Here is a 25,868-nt window from a genome sequence, read left to right as displayed (position 1 = left end):
CAACAGTAATACTTCAAACCAATACAACACTACTATAACACATATACGCAATTCCAAGTGGCCTGAAGGGTTAAAGCACAGAATGGGTCCAAAACCTAAAAGGAAAGGAAGCAAGTAGTGCAAATAGTCTTTAGAGAGTTCTTAATCAATCAATTCCTAACTGAGATGCAGTCCAGTCCCTACGAAGAGTGGCGCCTAGCGCTGAAATATACTTTGAAATGCTGGTGCACGCAATAGTGCAGAAGGGTGAAAACTGGGTCTCTTACAGGGGCTGTAGCAGCTCAGAAAGGTGGGTGAGATGATGAATAACAAGTTCCCACTATTTGTGGAGGGTCTCCCCAAAGGGGCAGAACAGGTTCAAGGAGTAGGGAAAGGGACGGTAGCACAGGCTACCTGTGGAAAGGTGAATGGCCCTCAGGGGGCACTCGTGTGTAAAAATGGGTGGATGCACTAGGGGCCACCGGTAAGGGCTGTACGACCCCTGGCGCACCCCGGACCAACTTCGACAGTCGAGTCCACTTCGGTTGCAGGTTCAAATGAAGCAGTTGTTCGGCTCTGCGACTTTCAGCAGCAAAGTTACTGCAGTGATTCCCTGGGGGGACAGTGGCTATTTCTCCGCTCCAGATGAAGGGATCGGGGCAGTTTCACTGTAGCAGGCTTCAGGGCACACAGGGGCACAGCAGCAATGCACCTGCAAAGTTCGTCACCACGGCTGGGAGACAAGGAAACCGTGTGTGCTCCGGTTCAGGCACTCGCTTTATTCCAGACCTGGGAATGCCAAATGTGAAAAATTCGGTGTGAGAGTGCCGTGAACACAAAACTTGGGAGCTACCAAGTTTCAAGTGTGAACTCCAAAAAGTGGCGGTTTCAGAGCAAAGGTCCTGCGCAAGCTGGCCAGTCCACTGGATGGCCCAGCGACACTTCCGAAGAGGCTTACTTGCAGGTTTAGATGAAGGTGCCGTGAATAGTTGGTCCCACTATTCAAATGGGTTGAAGCGCCTTTGCAGACCTTCTGGTTCGATCAGATGCAGAGGGGTCCAGCGGGACAACAGCGGGCCCAGGGTGCCAAACCTTCCAGCGGGTCACCAGAGGTTCCTCGACTCAGCTTCTTAGTTTCAGGATGCTTGGATCCTATCCTAGTGTCATGATCTCTGCTTCCAAAAGATCAGGACTTGCCCGACTCCCTTGGAAGTAGACCCATAACCCCGGTTCCGAGTGCCAGCCAGTCCCAATTGGGACCTTTTGGACCCTGTCCTGGCGCCAGTGGCACCAGGCTCATAAAGATGCCCAGTCCCAGCGCTGGAAGCGCCGGGCTCATAATGCTTGGGTGGACTTACCTGCAGCAGACCATGCTGCTTACTTACCTGCCAGTTGAACCCCTGATCCTCTTCTGTTTGGGACTACTTTTCCTGTTGGGTGGGGCAGGAGCCACTCCCTAGGTTCAGAACACTGGAACTCTTCTGGAAAGCAGGAACTCTTTTCTTACCTAGGCGTGGCTGTGGAAGGAGACACCTAAGCACTACAGGAGGCTATTTAAACCACACCCGATGGATGAATCTTGCTTTGCGTTATTCTGCATTCTCTGCAGCAGAACGCTCATCGTGTCTTCTGCTTCTGGTCCTGGGCCTAAGGGAACAAAGGCTTACCATCCTGGAATCCAGTCTTCAGCAGCACCTGTAAAGACAAAGAAAGAACAGGTTAGCACTACGGTCTTCAGTTGCAGCGCATCTCTTACCTGGTCCATCGGCTGTCACCAACGCCTCGCGCTGCATTCCGGCATCTGAAAGACAAAGGCTTACCTACTCTTCGCATGCTCCGGAGGTCTTCGCACTGCATTCCGGCATCTGAAAGACAAAAGCTTACCAGTTCTTCGCACGCTCCGGAGGCCTTCGGCGCTGCATCCCGCATCTGAAAGACAAAAGAAGGTGCGTTTAAAGACATTGGGCAACTTTATTACTCACGTGCCATTACTCCTTCCCACGCCGAATCCAGTGGGTATTCCAGCACCCTTCAGCTTCTCTAAAGCTCCGAACTTGTACCTGCAAGATAAAAGGGACAGTTAGTGCGCATCGTGAAGCAGGCTACAAGCGCTTTCTTACGTGCTTCCAGGCGCTTCTATTCCTCACGCGGGTTCGATCCTCAACTCTCATCAGCCCGCCATCCGCCATCGCCGGAACCCTGCAAAACAAGGGATATCATTACAAAAGACTTTTAAGACATTTGAAGTGCCCAGAACTTACCGTTCGTGCAGTTAACGACGGACAGCAGTCCTCTGAGGTCAAGAGGCCTGCACCCTTATCCAGTGAAGAAACTGGTTACGGCACCCTGCCCCGAGGCAGATGGAGAGCTCGGCGTTCACTTACCTGAGACATCTTACTCTTCGAGTCAGACATACAGTGCACAGAGGTCCAGCCCAAAGAGCCAACCGTGTGTTACACATCACCTTTGAAGATACGGCATTCACCCAGTCAAGACCGGCGCCTCTGCGGGAATCAGGTGAGCGTTACACCTAGGTTCAGTGAGAACTCAGGAGATCGACCTGCTATGGGTGATTGGACCCTTCTCTTATCCAGAATCTCCTTTGCGCCAAAACGAAGAGGGAGATCTGCTCACCTACAGGTACACCAGACGTGGACCAATCACGGACCACGCTGGTCCCAGTCATTCCCTGCACACCAGACTCTCTGGCACATAGGATGTATATTGGAACTAGACAGTCCAGGTCACATCCTGGAGACACATCCACAAGGCATGCAGAAGCCCGCGAAAGCTTGGGGTTTCACAGGAGAATGCATGCCCAAATAAGAACTGACCCGGGCCGGCTCGACCTGGGGAAGGTAAAGGAGCAAGATGGCCATAGGACAGGACAAAGATCCTCGTGGCATGGCCATTTTGGAGCTGTAAACTGTAAACTCGATTTGCATGGCAAGAAAGGGTTAAAAATAAGCAAAAAGATAAGCTGTCACCAGCCCTGTCCAAGGCACATCTTCACTTCTCATGAAAAATCCTTTGAGGGAGTCTAGGGCCTTTGCAAACGAAAGGAAGCTCCAATCGCACTGTACTGTAAGGTACATTGTGCACTTGTAACATGTTTCAGAAAAGTTGCAACATTGGAAAGGACTAAGGGAGCGAAAGTCCAGTGGAGTGCAGCTGAAGGCTGTGCTTCGGGTACACAACTGGAGGGAAAATTACACATAAATGGGACATTTTCCTACAGCTCATCGTTGGCTTCCCGTACCACCTCAATCACCTGGATACCTCCTTTTCTTCCTTCTGCATCAATGACACTACCATCCCCGGCCTGAACGACATCTAAACCTTGGGGACCACCTCGAAGCTGACCCTTCCATGACCAGGCACATCAATGCCCTTGCCTCTTCAACTGCCCATACTGCAAGGCTCATCTCGATAATCAGGCCATTCCTTTCCCCAGGAAACTGCCTTAAACTTGCTCGAGCACTTATCCTCTCAAAATTGGATTATTGTAATGTCCTGCTCATGGGTACCACTGCTGCCAACATTTCCACACTTCAATTTTTACAGAACAAAGCACTTTGAGCAGCCCTTGGTTTAAAACGCTCTGATCACATCACAGCAACCAGACACCCACTGGCTCCCCATCAAAGGGTTATCTTTAAAACTCTTGACTATTGTGCACCAATGTCTCTAGAAGGAGGCACCCTATTACCTCAACAACTACATTACTCAGAGCACCCCCACTCGGAAGCTAAAATCTAGCTCCAGCCCTTTTTTGGTCATTCCGTGCTTCAGGAACAAAAGAACATGCAGGGTCAGTTTTATTTTTGTGTCACTGCTGTAAGGAAGACATGATATCAAGAATAGACAGACACAAGTGATCACTGTTCAAGTGTGTTCCTGTATAGGTAGGTTGGAAAAATGCCTAATCTAAACCTAAATCTAAGATGGGAGCAAACTACGTCCATCAAATCATAATAAGGCAGTCCTAGTGGTGTCTTGTCAAAATAAAAGGGCCTGCACCAACAAAAAAAACTATTGCCAATCCTTACAACTAAATTACAAAAAAAAGAGTGTGGGGTATTGTTCACCAGAATGAAATGTGTTCATAAATGATAAGTCAGGATGGGGTAGCCGGGGTTCTCCCTTCCCCATGTTTTGAGCACGGGACTAGGTGGGATTCCTGAGCACAGCACACGCTCAAGCTTTCTCCAGCATGAGACAACAGTTCTTTTTACTTTTCTTAATTTGTCACTTTGCGTCTTTCATTCACCACAGTTTGGTTTCTTATCAGTTCTCCCCTTGACTCACTGGCTGTGATGAACTGCTTGATTTTACTTATATTGGGAGTCAAGGCCAATACCACGGTAGCAGGCATCTTCCCTCTGTCCTGCTTATCAGCATAGGCATGCTCTGTGTACCGTTGACATCTGCTTCAACACACTTGGGCTATTGTTCACGGTCTTACGTTTCCTGCTGTGTAGGTTTCACGGGCCTGGCTTGGAAAGGGCGAGGTCACTTCTCGTTACCCTCTTGGTTTGCGACATCTTTCTTCTCCTCTTGAACTGTCATGTTGAGTTAGCTCTCTTTTTGTGTGGTGGGCGTTGCTCATCTTGTGCTTGCATGCTCCATCTTTTATCCCTTTGCGGTAGGGAAAGGGCCGTCGGGTGTGTGTGGTTCTGGTCAATTGCCTGACTCTTGTGTTGGGACATGTCGGTAAACGGCTCTGGTGTTATTCTGTTGTCTTTTGTACTGTGCAAAAGAGTTTGTGTCAGAAATGGGGGGCGGGAGGGTTCTGAGTATCCTATATAGCAGGATTGGGAAAAGGTGTTGGTAGACGGAGGACCCCGCATCTTACCCATTGGTGTCCCAATTCGACTCCCCGGGGACCCCCCATCGAGGTGATCCTCCCTCACTGGTCCACTCCCAGGAATTGGATCCAATAGCGATGGCCATGTCCTAGCCACCTGGATGACAGATCCCTGGGAACTAGTCAGGGAGACACCTTCCCGTTTCTCGCATACCCTTCCTCCATGCGATGTAGCCACATTTGTTTCACAGGGGAACTGGGAAAGAAAATCTACATTTCTCTGATCTTTTCCTTTTCTACGTTCCACAGTGAAACAATAGGGTTGTCGGTCTAGAAACCATTGCATGACCCGAGGGTTGGAGTCTTTGTGTTGGCTAATCCAAACGAGGGGTGAGTGACCTGTAAAAAGTGTGAACTTTCATCCTAACAGGTAGTATCTAAGATGGAGTATGGCCCATTTGATGACCAGGGCCTCTAGTTCCAACACGCTGTTACGCTCACCTGGCTCCCACAAAGGCGTCGATCTGAACTGGACAGCTGCAGTCTCCACCAATGTGACGCGTAGGGCCGAGATGACGGACTGGACTGGCCCACCTAGCTTCGTTTGCTTGGCCCGTAGGAATATTCTTCTGCAATTGGAGAAAGGGAATTAACCACCCGTGGAGTTGAGCGTAAATCCCCCCACCCCCGCTGTTCTCCCCACAGATCACCTTTGATGTCCCCTCTTATAGTCCCACCTGATGGTTTGAAAAGGTGAGCTCTCCATCCTGCATTGAGCGCAGGGGCGCATTGATAACCAGTTGCTTCGCTGGCTCGAAGGAATTGGTGAGTTCCAGAACAATATTGACTCCGAAAAGTATGTAGTTCGTAAGAGTTCACATGTCTGACTTTCACTCTTGTCCGATTCCTTGCAGTTTGCAGCTTGACCCCAGCGAAGAGTTCCTCGTGGTAGCTGACAAAGTTCAGGTAAGGATTTGGCTTATCCTACAAAGTTCAATAAAATAAGGCCAGAATGTAACATGTTGCTTGCTCCCTTATTCAGGTGTGGAGAGAAAATATGAAGTTCGGGGAATAATGCCTCCGGTAGTAAAATTAGTTAAGTCTATTGCGGTGAGAAGAGTTCCCCTTGTTTGTCCCTTTGTCTCACCTTGTTGTCCTTTTGTTCCCCTTAGGGGCCGGGGTACGGCGAGGATGCAATGGAGACTGCGCCGACCCGTGAAGAGGGGTAGTAATCAGGTAAGTCTATGGGGGTAGTTACTATTGCCTCTGTTTATTCCCTTGGCTCACCTTTGCTGTTCTTGTGTTCCCCTTAGGTGCCAGAGTGCGGCGGGAACGTGCAGAAGGATGCGGTGGATCGTGAGGATGCTGCAAAGGCCGGTGAGTTCAGGGCGGCGCTGCAGCAGGCGAAGCGGTCGCGCATAAAATGCTTCTTTCTTCCAGCTCGAAGGCGCGGTGGATCCGGAATTCAGGTAAGGATCGAAGGTTTTGCTCTTATTCTAACCTTTTCTCCTTCTGTTCCTTCCTTTTTCTAGGAGCTGCAGACTCGAGGCGGGCGTGGCAGAAGACTGGATCCAGGCTTGCAGACACGGTGAGCGTTACGCTGCTGGATGCAGAATAACGCAAAGCGTGTGCTGCTCTTTGGGCGTGGTTTAAATAGCCTCCAAAGTAGTCCCAGGTAAGTATTCCTCCCCAGCCCCACCCGAGTAAAAAAATAGTCCCTAGGTAACATAGTCACTTCCAAGCCTCATTTGGCTTGGAGCTCTGCAGCATGGTCTGCATCAGGTAAGCTTGCAGCATGGTCTGCATCAGGTAAGTTCTACTCTATGAGCCTGGCGCCATAGGCGCCAGGACTGACTCTCTATATGAGCCTGGCGCCATAGGCGCCAGGACCGCACCCAAACAGCCACTAGCAGGGGTTTTTGGGCTTGCTCAAAATAACTTGATGCCTGCTTCCTGAGTTGCTGGACCTGGTCTGATTCTCCGGGGGTAGGCATCATGACACACGCTCACATGGGAGCCGTTTGCGACTCGTGAATAATATTGGGTGTTCCAATTCATCGCAAACCTGGGACAGGGCTGCTCCTAACCCTGTAAGGGAGGCATCTGACTGCAATACATATTCTTTAGAAAACTCAAAATACCTTCAGGATTGGGTTCTGGCACAAAGTTTGTTTCAAGGTGTTATAACATACTTCATCCCTGTCATTCCAATGAAGTTTCTGTGGTTCTTAAGATTATCTTTTAGCCGGGCTGTTTTTGTCTGAAAAATTGGGGCTGAACCAACGGCAATATCCTATCAACCCGAGAAATGCTGTAAGATCTCTTTTGGTCTTGGTGTTCGTGAATCTTAGACAGCTTTTACCTTTTCATGTTGGGGTTGTACCTTTCCATTTCCTACAAAGAAGCCAAGATATTTTATGGCTGACCGGGCCAGTTTGCACTTAGCTGGATTAGCAGTTAGACCAGCGTTTCTGAGGACTTTCATGATGGTATAAAGGTGGAAGAGATGGTCTTCCCAAGTTTTACTATAAATTATGTTATTGTCAATATAAGCTCCACAGAAATCAGAATAAGGTTGTAGGATTTGATCCATGCGGCGTTGCAAGGTGGCAGGTGCTCCATGTAAGCCACAAGGAAGGACTTTGAATAGAAACAGTCCTAAAGGCATTGAAAACACTTTTGTTTCCTTATATGGCCCATATACAGGAACTTGTCAATACCCTTTTGTTAGATCTAGGGTAGAAAGGTGGCGGTTCCGAGTTCATCAATTAGGTCATCGATGCGTGGCATGTGATAGGCATTGAAGTCCCAAATAGCATTAACTTGACGGAAGTCTATGCAGAATCTCCAGGAACTGTAATGTTTCCTGACCAACACGATAGGAGAGGACCAAGGACTTGAAGAAGGTTTGATGATATTGGCTTTAAACCTTTTGTTGACTTCCTCAATCACTATCTGTTTACGGGCTTCTGGATGTCTATAAGGTTTTAAATGTACCACTTTACCTTTGGGTGTTCTAATGTAGTGCTAGGTGCCTTTCACTCTTCCTGGTTTTTGTGAGAATACATCGGGAAACCAGTCCACTACAATTTTTTGGTCTTCTTGGTTTTGGACAGGTAACTCAGGAGTACTTAAATCCGAGTTATCTATTTCTTCGGGAACCAGTCAAGCTAGTACTTTGCCATGGGTGGCTGATGGGTTCTGCCTCCACTATTTCAGGAGATTTCTGTGATACAAATGCACTTTTTCTTTTCTCTACGGTTGGGCTACTTTATAAAGTACATGTTCCCGTTCGTTCTACAATCTCATAAGGTCTGTGCCACTTGGAGACAAGTTTGTTTTCTGAGGTGAGTAAGTGGACCAGCCCTTTTTGTCCTATAAAAAATGATCTTAAGCCAACATTTTTATCATATGTGGATTTTTGTTGGCCCTGGCCCTTTTCCATGTGGGTGCGGACTAAGTCACAAACCAATGTCATATGTTCTTGCATTCTGGTGGCAGTCTGTCCCTAAATCTAGCTCTTTTAAAACGGCCACTACTTCAAAGCCCAAAAAAGTTTCATTGCCACATGATAATCTTTCCCAAAAAGCCTTTGAGTTCAGCCACCTCACATTATGCACAAATCTATGAAGTCTATACACTCTAAATGCCCATGTACCTGTACATTTTGAGAGTAGATGATACAGAGACTGAGTAACCTAGTCATCACACTTATCACAGATCGCAGTCGGATATTCCTCATTGTATCTTATCGACAAAATGTCATGCGTGAGAAGTAGATTTAATCTAAATCTCAAAAAAATAGATCTAATAGCTGAATCAGAGGATCTATTGAAGTACTATTGCAGAAAGAATCTCAATTTGTTCGTTTTATTATGCGATGCTGATAGCTTTGCTTGCCTCTTTTTGTCAATTGTCCTAATCCAATCTGCTCGTAGCATACGAGTTTTGACCTTCATAGGATTTTGAATAAGCAATTCTACTGAATAATCTGAGTCAAGCAGTATATCTTGACATCTCATATTAAGATTTTGGAGAAAGTTATTCACTCCTTCTTGTCTTAACAAGACCACATCTTCCTATTAGGAGCCTTTGGGCGGATCTAGAATTAGTCTGAACATGGAGACCCATTTCCACTCCATCATAGCTCTCAGCGAGGAAAATCCTAATTCATATCTTACGCATCCGATAGGAACACAATTGGGTAGATTTAAAGGTCTCTTCCACAGTTTGCCCTCTATTCTATCCCAATCTATACTCCTAGACAAGGGATTCAAATCCATGCCAAACAAGATTATCAGAGCTACTTTGCCTATATAAAACCTCACCAGGGGCTGAATGGAAAATGTGCAAAATTTTTGATGAATTCTTTTCATCTGTGCCCCCATATTAAGCACCTTGAGTCAATCCTTGCAATAACATGGGCCATGGTTGGATAAGCTTATATGCTAGCCCCCAAATAAGTAATCTCGGTTACTACCTCTACAGGACGCTTCTCCAGGTCCCAGAGATATGTCTTTAGAATCATTTTGGTATGTTTAAAGACCAGGATTTTAGACTTGTTGGGGTTAATTTTTAGATCATTACATTTAGCATATAGAGTAGTAGTTGAAGACCGACCTGCGAGTGGTCAAAGACCACCACGTCATCAGCATAAGCCAAACAATTTAATTTAATATCTCCAAGTTTTGGAGAAATAAGGCCCTTGTCGTGCAGCCATAGGCTTAAATCAGATCTGAAAAGATTGAAAAGAAAGGGGGCAATCAAGCACACCTGTCAAATTCCTTGTTTGATCTTAATTGGAGTTGACAGAGCACCTGCTTTTGATAGCTTAACATACATTGTTGAATTGTGGTGAAGTTCAATAAGAATAGATAGGAGATTGGGCAGAGCTCCCCAGGCGTTCAGTTTCTTCCAAAGAAGGTTCCTATTAATAGTATCGAACGCCTCCGAAATATCGATCCACTCTCCATACAGGGGAGAGCCATCCTTACCTAAGGCCTGCGCACTGGGACAACTCAGGACTAAATCATTTAGAGAAGTTGATAAAACCCTTCTAAACCCTGTTTGCTGTTTTGGAATAAGGCCTTTTGAGTTGGCCCAAGCTTCCATCTCTGCCAAAATCAAACCCACAAAAATCTTGCTATCAGCATCTAGTAGGGATATGGGACAACAATTTGAGGCTGCTAACCAGTCCCCCCTTTTATATATCGGGATAACCACCGACGATCTCCAAGATTCTGGGAGTTCCTTAGACTGCAATATGTTTTCGACTAGATGTTTTAGGAGTCTAGCCCAAAAGGTAGGATTACTTTTAAGGATGGAGTTGCTCAGCCCCTTTGACCGGCAGCTCTGGAGGTAGATGATTTCTTTATCAGCTCTTCAATAGACTCACAGGAAAAGGATACGGACCATGCACCTCTCACCACAGTCTTAGGAACTATAGTATCCGAGTGTCCGTAGACCTCAGAGAAATGCCTGACCCAAACTTTCTCCTGCAATATCGTTTCCTGACCGTCTAGAGATTTACTTTTCAAAGAACCTACTAAAGCCCAGAAATTTCTTGGGTTTCTTAAGGCTAGACCACTTAACATGGCTTCGCCATCGTGTTGGTATTTTTGGTGCCTGTGTGAACAAACCCAATTCCTATACACATTATTCAGAGCATTTAGATGTTCTTTCAAAACGTCCTTATCGAGGCCCTTTTTTTTCAGCCTTACTCTGTGGTGCCTTTTCAGCCTTTTTGTTCCTGAATTTGAATGTCAAATGAGTGCCTATGCGACACCTATTTTTTGTCATTAAGAACAGATTGAGGGCTTAGCTCCCACAGGAAAGGATGAAATCTAGCTGGCTTATAACAGAAAGAGAGCTGACCGTCCGACAACTGCTCAACTCGGTTACTCAAATTGTCAACTAAAACCGATCCCCCTCTGTCAAATTTTTTTAAACGATTACCAGCTAAGTTTACTGAGACCTCACCCAAATAAATAGATGGAGCCTTCACTGCTCCTCGAGACAATGTAGCTATCAGCATATCATGGTCATCTCGATTTCCTTCTGACACTACAAAATTCAAACAACTATCAAAGATACTTTTGGTTACAACAATGTAATCTATGGTAGAGAAAGATCCTCCCATGTGCCAAGTAGGCACACTCAAGAATTCCCCCCTCACATTTCCATTCAGCATCCAAAGATCCCAATCCCTCATACATTTCAGCCAGATCTTTAAATTTTTAGTCAAAATTTCCAGTTGCCTGATACCTTGTCCTGGACATCAACACATTGAGAGTTCAGGTCTCCCGCTATTATGATTTGGTCAGAGGGGAACATAGAGACAAATTTAACCAGACTGTCAGACAGATCTTGTAAAAACTCAAACAACTTGGAGGAAAGAGGGTTCCAATATAAGTTAACCAGCAACCAGCACCTATCCACCTTATCACCAGACAAACCCACTCTTACTATCAAAATGCTCTGTATTTCTTTAAAGAGAAATTCAGAGTGCACAAAAACATTGTTTTTGCAGGCAATAAGCAAACCACTTGCATGCTGTCCCCCCTCGTAGTTGAACAGGGCACTGTTGGAATGTTCTGAACCCATCAATTCCAATTCAAAAAGTCAAACACGTTTCCTGGAGTAGGATCACGACTGAATGCTGAAAAGTTAATAACTTAAAGAAATAAATCCCCTAGAATTCCAGGAAAGTAATTTGAGCGGGGGTCAATTAGAGTCTCTGGTGCTGGATACTCATTTTAAGAAAGATCTGAGAAATGATCTCTGGAACCAGCTCCCATGAGTTCAGAGAAGCGGGGATAGGACCGGCTTGTCCCGGAACGGGTATCTTCACACTGTGGGCCAATGGTATCGATGGGTAGGATACAAGGGACTGGGGACATACCTTTGATACCAACAGGCCCCTCTCATCCCAGGCCTCAGACGTCCCCATAATTGTTTCTTGGCCCAGTCTCGAAGTTAACTTCAAATCAAATACATTGGTGTTTGGGCTAAATGGAAAGCTCACCAGTTGGATATCAGCAGTTCGAGAAATACTTAAGAGAGGGAATAGAATTAATTTCCTTTAGAATAACTGAGCGGTTTAAAGGAGGTGCACCAGTATCAATCAGAGACTTTCTTGAAAGATATACTTTGAGCTCTGAATCTACTAGACATGTTTTTGCATGTGGCTGCCGCGCGTGCATAGCTTTATTTTTCAGAGATGAATTACAGCCAGAATTGGATAGCTAAGAGATCCTGCCTACTGCCCCTGCAGCCTGAGGGGGGACCAAGGTTAATCCATGATTCTCTGAATGCAGTAAGTCATCACCAGCAGATTGAGTTGGTTCGGTTGAGACCAAAATCCTAGGGTCCTGGTTCTGTCGAAGTGGCAGGCTTGAGTTTATTTGGCTTATTTTTTGCTCTGCCCTCAAATAAATTGGGGCCAATTTTAGGATGGATTTGGCCTGCTTGGCTTTTGGAACAGCTTTCAGAAAGATAGGGGCAATTTTTCTAGGTGGAAAAATAGGGTCAGTTTGAATAGCCACAGCAGATGTTTGTTTTACCTCTCCCTCCGGACAGTCTTCATCATGCTGTTTGAGAGTTTTAGAGGCAAACTTGCCCCTTTTACCCTTTCCAATATTTGGAATTCTTAGAGATTCTACATCCATCTCCGCCGTGAATTTCCCCTTCAGCTTTTTAATGAACCGTGTTGTCTCTGAATTCTGGTTTCTCTGTTTTCTTTTCTTTGATTTGCCCACCACTTAGAGTAAAGGATCAGATAAACCTTTGGTTGCCTTTTTTATCCGCCTTTTGGTTTTCCCATTGGATTTCTTTTTTCCCAGTTGCACCTCTCGTTCCGCCATCGGGGGGATATTTGAATCCACCTCCTTTGTCATACTATCAGTGGATGGTTCAATCTCAACAACTTGCGCTAAGCGGAACAGCTCCTCCATTACAGATACGGAAAGGGGTGTATCAACCATCTCATCCTCTAAGGTGTTATTCTCCAGAGGCGGATGACTAGCTTCAGGAAGTTGTTGAGGCAGGCAATCAAGTTTCTCGGAGAGAGATGTAATCTCTTCTTTGGCCTCTATCCACTTTTCTGTTAGGTGATCTAGTTTGGATGATTGCATTCCAAATACTGAGTGAATTTCACCCAAAATCTCAGAGACTGAACTATTGAGTGCCGTTTTAATTGCCACCTTAGTGATTTTGCTGAGTTCCAATTTCTTGGTAATTTCCAGGAGAGTACCAGCCTGCTGCTGAACTTCAAGTTTAAGATTTTCAAAGACTTTAACCAAAGAGATTAAAACATAGTTCAGAACCATTATTGTGGGGGGTACAAGTTCATTTGAGCTCTCCACACTTGGAGGATTAAACTTCCTCAACGGACTAATTATTCTCAACACCGATTTGGGTTGCTGATTTCCCAATGAACCTTCTTTTTCCCAGGTCATGGATGGAACATTGAGTTCAAATGATGATTCAATATGAATTTGACTTTCTAATTCCAAAAGTTCTACGTAACAAAGATCTATCCCAGATTTATCCTTTTGTACGGCTTCTCCCATCTGTGGGGGAGTTCTTAGGTCCTTGGTGATAGTTCTCTGTTCGGGTTCAAGCTGACGTATTTTGCTACTAGGAAACAGGCTTCCTATGGTGTTCTTCATTGTAGAGGTTGTTAAAGTATAGTTTAGGTTACCATGAAGCAAGTCTCGAATGTGATGACTGAGCAGTGTTGATGCTCCCGTACAGGGATCGGGGCCTCAGGCAGCACTGAGCCAAATGGTAATTGAAAATCAGCAGGGTAGACGCTTTTTGGTGGAATAAAAATGCCTCCCCCAATTTATAACGTTTAAATGTACTTTTCCCTGCGAGATTGTTCAACTGAATTGGGGCTGCAGAGCCGTCCATAGAAGAAGCAATGGAGCTCATATCCTGGGGAGCACTCCGTAAATTATACAATTTTGACATTTTTGGTAACACTAGCACGTTTCAGTGAATTCGTGGGTCAAAGGCTCTACGCCCGCAGTACCCACGAGAACGTGCTGTCAATTTAGGTTCAGTATTTAAATCCACACCTCATTAAATTACAGTAAGAGAGGAGGAGCCCAAGGCTGCGATGTTAAGAGTAGTCCGTAACACACAACCCGCCACGACTTCCCCCTGATCTTATTCCTCCTACAGTGGACTCCCTAAATTCCTCACAGTGTGCCTTTGAGCACTAAGCACTCAGTGCATAAATGCTCGGCACCAATCGAGTCTAAGAAATCTATTAGAACTATTAGGCCACCACTTTGCTGGTCTAAGCCAGCGTGCCAAAGTGCCCGCTCCAGGCTCTAGGCTCCGCTCTAGGCTCCACGGCGGTACAGGGTGTTACAGGGGGGAGACAATGGACACTAGGCACAGTGCACTAGGCACAAGGTACTGGGAGCACAACCCAAAAGAAGGCCTTACCCGGGACAACCCGGTCCTCCAGCCGTGACCCTGACCAAAACCAGTAACCAGTAAACCAGGCAGCTCAGTGGCCACACCTTCCTCCGTCCTCCGTCCTCGAGCTCAGCCTGCCTGCTGAATCATCTGCGTGGTTCTGACGGTGGTCTGCGTCTCACTGCTCGCAGCTCGGAGTCAAAAGATTAGAAGAAAGAACCTCAGAACGCTTCAGAATGCACCGTTACGTGGCAAGCCGCACCTCTCAGATCTCTCAAACACAATACAGAACTCGATGAGGCCGCTTCTGACACAACAGCACATTTAGGACATATCTGGGCTCTCTTCCATAGAGTAGTTCAAAAGGAGAGAAACTTGTGGGAGCTTGAAGGGCTTTTCTCACGGCAAATAGTGCCCATGGGATCATTCAGTCCCAGTCTTTCCCGTCCATATGTACTAGTTTTCGTAAGATTAACTTTAGGGTTTTATTGAATTGTTCTACCGAACCATTGCTTTGAGGATGGTACACAGAGGTTTGCAAGGTGGTAATGTGGAGTAGTTCTTTGACTTCGGCCATAAGCTTACTCATAAAATCCGAACCTTGGTTTGTTAGTATTTCCTTGGGAAAGCCGATGTTGGAGAAATATGGTAGAAAGTGTTTAAGGATCTGATGTGTTGTATTGTTTTGCATTTGGTATGCCTTGGAATATCGGGTGGCATAATCTATGATCACCAAAACATATTTATTGCCTAGTCTGGATGTTTCTAGCGGTCCAATTATATCCATACCAATTCTTCAAAACGGGATTTCTATGATCGGCAATGGGTTCAGAGGGCCAGCCACTGGGATGTGCCTGCTGGTCTTTTGACATATTTCACATGTCTGGATGAAGGTCTTTATATCGGAGTATATAACGGGCCAGTTACAGTTCCCACTAATATGTGCTGGGTTTTAGCTTGTCCTAAATGCCCCCCAGTAAGATGGGAATGCACAATCTCCAATACAACCGGTGGCTTTTCACTTCCGTAGATGTTTCTCTTCTGTAAAGCAATCCTTGCTTTAAGAAAAAAAGGAACTTCCCTGCTCTAAGCCCTCTTCTTCCAGAATTGCTTGTAGAAAAGCTTCAGTGAGCGCTGGATCATTTCGCTGGGCGAAGGCTATGTCGGGAGGGATGGTAGGCTCTTGTCATGATTCCTGCCCCTCATGTCCCCAGCCCTCCAAGATGTCAGGCTGGAGCCAGGCCACGATCACCTACATGGCCCTCAAGGGCCTCTCCATCCCTCCAAAGACCCACTTGGAGTCAGACTTGGCACTTGTGGCACCAGACTCACTCACTCCCATAGGATAACATTGGGGATTGGACTTATAGTGCATTGATGGGGACAAGATGGATGCCCCCCACATATTTCGGTTATCAGAACTGCATGTGCAGTCTAGTCTTTTGGGTGTGGTTCAGCCCAGAGACACCTGGGATACCCAGAGACTATTTAAGCCACGCCTAGGCTGAGAAACATGCTTTGCGTTTTCTGTACCTGCAGCGTGACACTGACCGTGTTCGGATCGGTCTCCAGCAGGCCTGCATCCTTCTTCTGCGCTCAGCTCCTGCAAGAACAAGAACACTGTTAGGAACAGCCTTACCTTGCGGCGCTACTGCCCATCATTCATCGCTTCTTCTGTTCTGCGGGTATCTTCGGCGGTGTCATTCCCATCCCGGCACGCCGCTTTCTAAGGAAAAGGGAAAAGAACAGAAAAAAGGCATTAGTAAGCATTCAGCAAATCTTCGCTTATTTTTAAAGACTGTACGAGCTTCAAACGCTTACCTGAATCCCAGCCCCTCTGGGGGAACTCTGTCTCCGGAACTTCTCATCCATCTGCAAGAGGGAAAAGACACTCCAGGTTAGCGTGGAAACATCTAGAGGCGCCGCATACCGCGCTTACTCACTGCATTTCTTCTTCAAAACCGGCATCCACGCTGAAAACTTTGCAGCACCTAAAAGACACAGAAAAAGAACTCAGTTCAATACAAATACGAATGGGTCGCATCGCGCATCGCGCTCTCACTCACCTTCAGCGCTACTCATCTCAGCAGCACGTCCCCATCCACGGACGCCGGCCATCATCTAAGGAAGGAAAGGAAAGAAGTTAGAGAACTGTTCAAAAGACTCATTATACTTACCTGTCGGACTCTTGCCAGTGAAGTAACTAGGCAGCAACGAGCCCGCATCAATCAACGTGCCCCTGCGCAGAAAGCAGGATGGAGAGCCCACTTTCCAAGAAAACAAGGTGAGCTCTGGATCAAAGGGAAGGGTTGGACCCCGGGAAGAAGGGGTTCAAGCTCACAGAGACAATAGGGAGTTAAACTCTACCAATCCTGTGTTTCAGGCCCAGTCTCCAGTCGAGTAGACTCCAGGGAAGGGTTCGAGGTCTTAAGAGGTCAGAACAGGCTGAGTGACATTGCCGTGGATAACAGGTGAGCGTTACAGAACGCAAAGCCTCACATCAAAATCCACCTGGGCGTCATGGAAACGTCAGAAACCGACCAGTTTGCCCACATGTTGGGGCAGCTACGTTCCGAAGTACATGCAGCCAGGCAGGAGACCAACACCCTGAGGAAAGAGCTGATGGTAGCCAAAGAACGCACTGATGATTTAAGCCGGCAACTTCTTCAGTCACAAGCAGGGCATGCACCATTGCCGGGAAGCTTGCCCTCGATGCCAGCACCATCACCTAATCCCGTTCAGATAACCCTTCCTGGGGCAGTTCCCATGGCCCCGCCCGAACGATTTACGGGGATCCCAAGAGGTTTGCAACGTTCATGAACCAGTGCCGCCTGCACTTCCTTTGTAGACCAGGGGCCTTTCCGAATGACCGATCACGGGTCGCTTTTGTGCTATCCTACCTGAGTGGTAGCGCCGCGGACTGGTATGTACCCTTTGTAGCCCGAGACGATCCTTTGCTGCATGACTTCAGGGGCTTTCAGCAGGAGATGGAAAAGCTGTTTGCCCGTTGTACTCATGGGCAGGCATTAGACAACGAACTACTGTCCCTACGCCAAGGGAATCAAGACCTATTAACAGACATAGCCACGTTCAATAGACTCGTAGTTGAAGCAGAATGGCCAGTGGAGAAGAGAACCACGTTATTTCATCAGGGGTTGCGGGGGGAGCTCAAGGATGTTCTCGCACAAGTAGTGAACCCCCTGAAAGACTGCTCAGAATTCATTGACCTTGTTGTTCAACTGGATCATATGTTGCAGGACCGAAGAGCAGATCGAACCAGACCGGACCCTCGGCCTATGTATGTGAGTTCAAAGGACAATATTGCTCGCACTACGGAAGGTTCAGGAGACCAATGCAAATCGGGGGGGTCAGATCCCCCTTGACTAAAGCGGAAAGGGAAAAAAGGAGACAGCAGCAGTTATGTCTGTACTGTGGAAGGTCAAGTCATTTCCTTAAAGAGTGCCCTGTGAAGCCACCGAGGAGGACGGTAGGGGCCACGGACAAGGAAGATACCATAAAGGAATCGGAAAACTCCCCAGCCCGGCAAGTGTAGGGGTCCATTTGTCGAGCGAAGAAAGTGAACTACAGACCTCCCATTTTGCACTTTCTGTGGTCTTGATCAATCACCAACAAACATCTCGGATGCACACAGTAAGACTGTACATTGACAGTGGAGCTGTTGGGAATTACATCGACCAGGATCTTGCGGCAAATATGGGGCTTCCATAACGCCCTAAATCAACCACTGACACTGTTACCAATGTCGACGGCACAGAAATAGCTTCTGGTCCAGTATCCCAATGTACTGCAGCTTCAACCGTTCTGTGCCAGGATGGACACCAAGAATCTATCGTTTTCGACCTCATTAAGGCACCACAGTTCATGTTGATTTTGGGAATGCCATGGTTGGTAGCTCACAATCCTCAAATCGATTGGCGAGCAAAAGAATTGGCCTTTCCCGAGACTTGCGCCCACACATGTTATCGCCAAGAGAAACAACCAATAGACACCAGAACCTCCACGCTTGCGACTGTGGCAATCGGCACCCTACCAAGTGAATACCAGGGCTTTCAAGATGTCTTTCAGAAAGAACAGGCTAATACCCTGCCACCGCATAGACCATACGATTGCCAAATCGACCTGATACCCGGCGCACAAACCCTTTGTGGGCGAATTTACGCACTCACGGACCCAGAAAACCAGCACCTGAAGGCCTATCCTAACCAGTACCTGGCCAACGGGTTCATCCGTCCCTCGAAGTCTCCAGCAGCCAGCCCTCTATTGTTCGTACCGAAAAAGGAGGGGGACTAGAGAACGTGCATCGACTATCGCGCACTGAACCAGATTACCATAAAAACGCTACCCCCACCCACTGATCCCTGAATTGCTTGATCAAGTCAAAGATGCCCAAATCTACACAAAACTAGACCTGAGGGGGGCATATCACCTTGTTCGCGTAAAACAGGGGGACGAATGGAAAACCGCTTTTCGCACCAAATACGGCTTGTACGAATATCAAGTAATGCCCTTTGGCCTTTGCAACGCGCCTGCAGTATTTCAATACTTCATGAACGATGTCCTACGGGAATTGATTGATGTCTGTGCTCAAGTGTACATCGACGATATTCTAGTATATTCCACATCAAAGCAGGACCATGTTAAATACGTCCGATCCGTATTGGAGAAACTCTGTCAACCCCAGCTCTACGCCAAGCTCGAAAAGTGCTCATTACACATCTCTGAGGTGGAATTCCTGGGCTTTATTCTCAGCCCAATGGAATCCGAATGGAGGTACACAAGGTAGATGCTATCCTGAACTGGCCATCCCCAAATTCATTCAAGGGGGTTCAAAGTATGCTGGGTTTTGCAAACTTCTACCGCCGGTTCATCCCAGGATTTTCGCAAATCGTGCATCGCATCACGTCATTGCTAAGGAAAAGCAACAAAAAGTTCCAATGGACAACAGAAGCCGAGGAAGCTTTCCAGGAACTCAAAGCAAGATTCACATCTGCCCCAATCTTACGCCACCCTCGCTCTGATCTCCCTTACCTGATGGAAACGGACGCCTCAAGCATGGCTATGGGAGCCGTCCTCTCACAAAAGGACCCCGACACGGGCCAGTTACACCCTGTTGCCTTCTGGTTGTGTAAATTCACACCCCCTGAACTCAATTACGCTATCACAGACAAAGAACTCTTGGCCATTAGGTCAGCCTTTAAGGCATGGCGGCACTACCTCTAGGACGCTAGACACACAATCACTGACCACCGGAGCCTGCAGTACCTAAAAACGGCAAAGGCCCAATCCTCACGACAACTATGTTGGGCTCTTTTTTTTGCTGAATACGTTATTACATTTCGACATTACGTTTTTACTCACTCCCATAGGATAACATTGGCTATTGGACTTGTAGTGCATTGATGGGGAAAAGATGGATGCCCCCACATATTTCTGTTCCCAGAACTGCATGTGTGTTCTAGTTTTTTGGGTGTGGTTCAGCCCAGAGACACCTGGGATACCCAGAGACTATTTAAGCCACGCCCAGGCTGAGAAACATGCTTTGCGTTTTCTGCACCTGCAGCGTGACACTCACCGTGTTCGGATCGGTCTCCAGTAGGCCTGCATCTTTCTTCTGCGCTCAGCTCCTGCAAGAACAAGAACACTGTTAGGAACAGCCTTACCTTGCGGCGCTTCTGCCCATCATTCATCGCTCCTTTTGTTCTGCGGGCCTCTTCGGCGGTGTCATTCCCATCCCGGCACGCCGCTTCCTAAGGAAAAGGGAAAAGAACAGAAAAAAGGCATTAGTAAGCATTCAGCAAATCTTCGCTTATTTTTAAAGACTGTATGAGCTTCAAACGCTTACCTGAATCCCAGCCCCTCTGGGGGAACTCAGTCTCCGGAACTTCTCATCCATCTGCAAGAGGGAAAAGACACTCCAGGTTAGCTTGGAAACATCTAGAGGCACCGCATACCACGCGTATTCACCGCATTTCTTCTTCATAACAGGCATCCACGCTGAAAACGTCGCACCTAAAAGACACAGAAAAAGAACTCAGTTCAATACAAATACGAAAGGGTCGCATCGCGCTCTCACTCACCTTCAGCGCTACTCATCTCAGCAGCACCTCGGCATCCCCGGACACCGGCCATCATCTAAGGAAGGAAAGGAACGAAGTTAGAGAACTGTTCAAAAGACTCATTATGCTTACCTGTCAGACTCTTGCCAGTGAAGTAACTAGGCAGCAACAAGCCCACTTTAATCAATGCGCCCCTGCGCAGAAAGCAGGACGGAGAGCACACTTTCCAAGAAAACAAGGTGAGATTTGGATCAAAGGGAAGGGTTGGACCCCGGGGAAGAAGGGGTTCAAGCTCACAGAGACAATAGGGGGTTAAACTCTACCAATCCTGTGTTTCAGGCCCAGTCTCTAGTCGAGTAGACTCCAGGCAAGGGTTCGAGGTCGTAAGAGTTCAGAATAGGCTGGGTGACGTCCCCGTGGAAACCAGGTGAGCGTTACAGCTCTTCTCCCTTCCTTTCTTCAATGTTAAACGGTTTGTCAGTTTCTCCAAAGCCTAAGTTACCCCGTTCAGTTTTGTCTGGTTCACTTTCTTTAAACTGAGGAAATAGAGCTCTTTCCAAAATTCCCTGGGCAATTTGATCTCCACCATGTACCTTAAAAGGGATTTCACCATGATTGTGTAATTGAACCTTTACATCTCCACGGAAGTCAGGATCACTAACGCCTGCTAAGACATCTATCCAGAACTTCCACGCTAGGCCAGATTTCGGGGCCAGTCTTATGTAGCACCCAGGAGGGGGTATGAAAACGAAGTCTGTAGGAATCGTTCCTCCTTTCCCTGGGAGAATAATGGCTTCCCTACTGCTACAGATGTTGAACCATATTGATTCCTTGGTGGAGAGGGAAGGGCTAGAAGCTCTCTGACTAAGTTTGTGAAAAACTATGGTTTCCAAATTTGTTTCAATTGAGTCACATCCTACCCCTTACACCATATGTAAGGGAGGCAGAGTATCAAGAATAGATGGACACAAGCGATCACAGTTCAAGGGTGTTTATTAAACTGTATAGGAAGGTTGGAAAAATGCCTTATCTAAACCTAAATCTAAGATGGGAGCAAGCTACGACCATCAAATCATAATAAGGCAGTCCTAGTGGCGTCTTGTCAAAATAAAAGGGCCTATACAAAAAAAAGAATACTATTGCCAATCCTTGCAACTAAATTACAAAAAAGATTGTGGGATAATGTTCACCCGAAAGAAAGAAGTGTTCACAAATGATAAGTCAGGATGGGATATCCGGCGGTCTCCCATCCCCACGTTTTGAGCATGTGACAAGGTGGGATTCCTGAGCATAGAACACGCTCAAGCTTTCCCCAGCACAAGACCACAGTTCAGCTCTCAGATAACAGGATCGTCGGTGGTTAAGTCTCTTTTCTATAAAATGTCTCTTGCTTCCGAGAACCTGATGTGTTCGAAACAATAAACAAAAGTTCCTTTTCCACATGTACTTTGGGTGATGAGTTCTCACCCCTGGGTCACACCTCTTCCGGTCCCAGAGCCCTATCAAGTCTCAGCCTCCCTCTGTCGGGTTCACTACAGGTTTTCATGAATCGATGTCTCCTGTTATATTTAGGATTCTTAATGTCTTTTTAAAGAGTTCACTGTGGATTTCCCTCTGCCGGGTTCACCTTTGTCAACACACTGTTCATCTGGACTTTTCGTCGGCGTCCCTCCGTCGGGTTTCTTCTTGCCAACTTTTGCTAAACACACATTTTCTTCTACTTTCTTACGATGCAGGATTCACTTCGTTTAACATTACAGCCTTCTGCTGGACAAAGACTTTCGACTGTACAGAGGATGTTACTGTAGGACCACTTTGACCCCTTTCGCTCCCCATCCCCAAGGCCTTCTGGTAACAGTAGTTTCAACACTAGGGTGTTCACCCAGAGTTTCTTGAGTGAGCACCCACGTGGTGCCCGACTCCTGTGGAGCTGGTTTTCCCCTCTAGTTATTTGTACTTTTCTTAATTTGTCACTTTGTGACTTTCATTCAACACAGTTCAGTTTCTTATTGGTTCTCCCCTCGACTCCCCGGCTGTGATGAACAGCTTGGTTTTACTTGTATCAGGAGTCAAGGCCGGTACCACGGGAGCAGGCATCTCCACATGTCCTGCTTATCCGCGTAGGTATGCTCTTTGTACCGTTGACATCTGCTGCAACATACTTGGGCTATTCACGGTCTTCCAATTCCTTCTGTGGAGGTTTCATGGGCCTGGCTTGGAAAGGGCAAGGTTGCTTCTCTCCTTGTTACCTTCTCGGTTTGTGCCGTCTTTCTCCTCCTCTTGAACTGCTGTGTTGAGTTAGCTCTTTCGTCGTGTTGTCTGCCTTGCTCGTCTAATGCTCGCATGCTCCAACTTTTATCCCTGTTGGGAAGGGAAGGGACCGTCAAGTGTGAGTGGTTCTGGTCAATTGCCCGACCCTTGTGTTGGAAAATGTCAGGTAAATGGCCTATGGTGTTAGTCTGCTATCTTTTGTACTGTGTGAACGTGTTGGTGTCAGAAAAGGGGGGGCTAGAGTTTCTGAGTATTCTATATGGCAAGATGGGGAAAAGGTGTTGGAAGAAGGGGGACACTGCGTCTCACCCGTCAGTGTTCCACTTCAACTCCCAGAAGACCCCCCATCCAGGTGTTCCTCCCTCACTGGTCCACCCCCAGGAACTGGATCCGATAGCGATGGCCATGTCCTGGCCACCTGGATGACAGATCCCCAGGGACTAGTCAGGGAGACATCTTCTGGTTTCTCACACTTCTCACTCTCTCTGGAATTACTTTCCAGCACACATTAGAAATGAGCAATCCTATACTACTTTCAAAAGACTAGTAAAAACCTGGTTGTATGACACTGTTTCTGGCGCTCACCACCACTGCCTGCTATTTATTTAGCCTGTCTCTACTGTATTTACTGTACTTAACACCTTGATACCCTTGGGTCTGGGAGTTGTCACAAATGTGTGTTGGAACTTTCTGTTGCGAAGTTGAAGTTGCAAACAAATGTTAGAATTGTGTTGCAAAACAAAATGTCCTTATTTCTTTTTTGAACTGTGGAGCAGAACCCTGCACGAATCTGGGGAAGGGGAATTCACCCAGATAACAGGCAGATATTGCTGTTATATTACTAATTCAACTGTGATATCGATATATATTTTCTTGTTACTTTTTTGAACTGCCATATATTTTACCTTATTAATTTATTGTATGCATGAGTGTGAGGGACAGATATCCTAGAGTATTTCCTTAATTTATTTTAGGCAGGGAAATCCTCATCAGGGTAGGGATAGTGAGGAGTTTATCCAACCTTCTAATTTAATAAAATGGCATTTGTTGAAATACCTTTACAAAGTTGTCCGCCTCACGTTTCTAACCCCTCACACCAGAGTCCGTGAACGTAAATCCTTTCTTAAATGTAAAGTTGACATTGTCGATAACTACAGTGGTGCTGGTTGAATGTTAATACTGACATGTTCTAATTCCCATGTGAATTAAACCCTGGTTTGTGTAACATAACAGACTAGTAGCAGGAGCAAAAAGGTGAAGTGAGGCATATTTCCATGATAACTGACATCTGTAGAGAAAATTTGGAGGGCCAGCAAAACCAATTTGTGAATGATGACCAATACAGGGTTCGGAACCATTGGTTCGAGATACCAGGGTGTGGTCCTGTTAGGGTGAATTCTCCAGAATGGCTAATTTCCCTTACCTGTTGAGTCCCTCAGCAGCTTTGCTGGATTTCTGGGGTTTAATCTTTTTACCTGGTAAGAGTGTGAGCCATTTTTTCCCACTCTTACATGTGTTTTGCTGTGTGTTATACATTTTATGCTCATGGGCTATGGAATCTCACCCACCCCATAGGCATCATCTTTTTACTGTGTGTCACAAAGAACCTTCAGTGCAGTGACACAGGGTTGTCGTTTCAGACTTCCCACTTTAAACTCCATTTTCTGGGACTGACTGCTGTCTCCCAGAACCTGTAAAGTTGCCATTGACTTTACTAGTCTTTTTAAATGTACAGACCCAGTACAACCTTGTTGAGCAGAATCCTGTGCAGTTCCCTTAGGGAACACTACACACAATTAAGACCACAGGTGGCAATACAAGTTTTACCTTTGGTACAAGCCCGTACTACTATGTCAGAGTGGTAGCAGTGGCGGAGCAGCCAGGCTTATCTCAAGAGTATATGAGCAGTAGCAGAGATTACACAAAGGGACCACAATTACTGTGACTCAAGCAAACACTGACTCAAGGTTTCAGGTAGAAAAATATAAGTACATATAAGTAATAAAAGTAAGACGACCAGGCGCCATAGACTGCACAGCCCACGATGTTATAAGGTGTCCACAGATCCATGCCTTATGATGTGTTGATGGCAACCTCACTGTGTCCACTCAGCAACTGCGGCCTCTTATCATATGTATGCGGGCCACAGGCTAGCTCCTAAACTGCTTACTTTGCCTCCTCCCCCACTTGGTTCTCAGAGCTATCCCTGTGTCCTACTCTCTCCTACGATGTCAACCTACCAGAGGGCACTCTCTGGTCTCAGAGGCTGTCTGTGATACCTGTTTACCGCAGCAACACATTCGGGACAGCATTTGCTGCCCCACACCAAGCTCCAGATGCCGGCCGCACGGCACCAACACCCCCCGTTGCAGTTGCAATGTTTGCTTTCAATTTTATTTTGTTCTTTTTAATGACTGGCCCCTGTTGGGCTGGGATGTGGCCCTATCCACGTAGGATCTGGTCCTCTGACCTTTGGTTTCCGGTTGGAGCAGGCCCAAAGGGCGTCATGTGTGTTCTGGGGTGGGAGGTCTGCACTGCATGTTGGGGTTGGGCAGTGAGGGTGGGGGGTGGCGAAGTTGGGGTGAGTTAACAGTTAAAAACATGCCTGAGAGATACATGACTTCGACTCAATACTACTGTGCACACGGTAAATGCAAAAGGTGGAATACTAACGAATACTACCACTGGGATGTTCCATAATGTGACACTATGGCTCTGAACATTGTAACATGGAATATCCGTGGTCTCAGCAATTTCACTAAGGCCCGCAGGATAACTGCCTATGCCCAGCGACACGGTGCCAAAACCCTCTTTCTCAAAGAAACCCATGCCCTTGGGCGCGTAGCAACATTTCTCGCCCCCACGTGGGGCAACAATAGACACTATACGAAGTACTCCACCCAATCCAGGGGGGTCCTAACTCTAATCCATAAGTCAGTCCAGTTTTCCCTGCGTTCCAGCCATATTGACCCTGAGGGTAGATACGTGATCTTCCATTGCTCACTCGCTAATATGGAATGCCTTCTAGTGAACACATATGCCCCTAACTTTGAACTCCCCTGAGTTTTTTGATGCCGTCACCACCACGCTTCTGAAATATATTGGTATTCCCATCATATGGGGCGGGGACATGAATCTGATCCTAGATAAAGACCTGGATAGGTCCGGGACGGCCCGCAGAGCCCCATCACGCGCAGCCCATAGGTTACACGCCCACATAGACACACTTGATCTCAGAGATGTATGGAGAGCTCTCAACCCACAGGTTAGAGAGTACACATTTTACTCATCGGTACACGATAACC

Source organism: Ambystoma mexicanum, chromosome 12, assembly GCF_040938575.1.
Source record: "Ambystoma mexicanum isolate Mex_15411 chromosome 12, UKY_AmexF1_1, whole genome shotgun sequence".
Lineage (NCBI taxonomy): Eukaryota > Metazoa > Chordata > Amphibia > Caudata > Ambystomatidae > Ambystoma > Ambystoma mexicanum.
The sequence above is the reverse complement of the archived record's forward strand: the minus strand, read 5'-3'. Positions refer to the sequence as shown.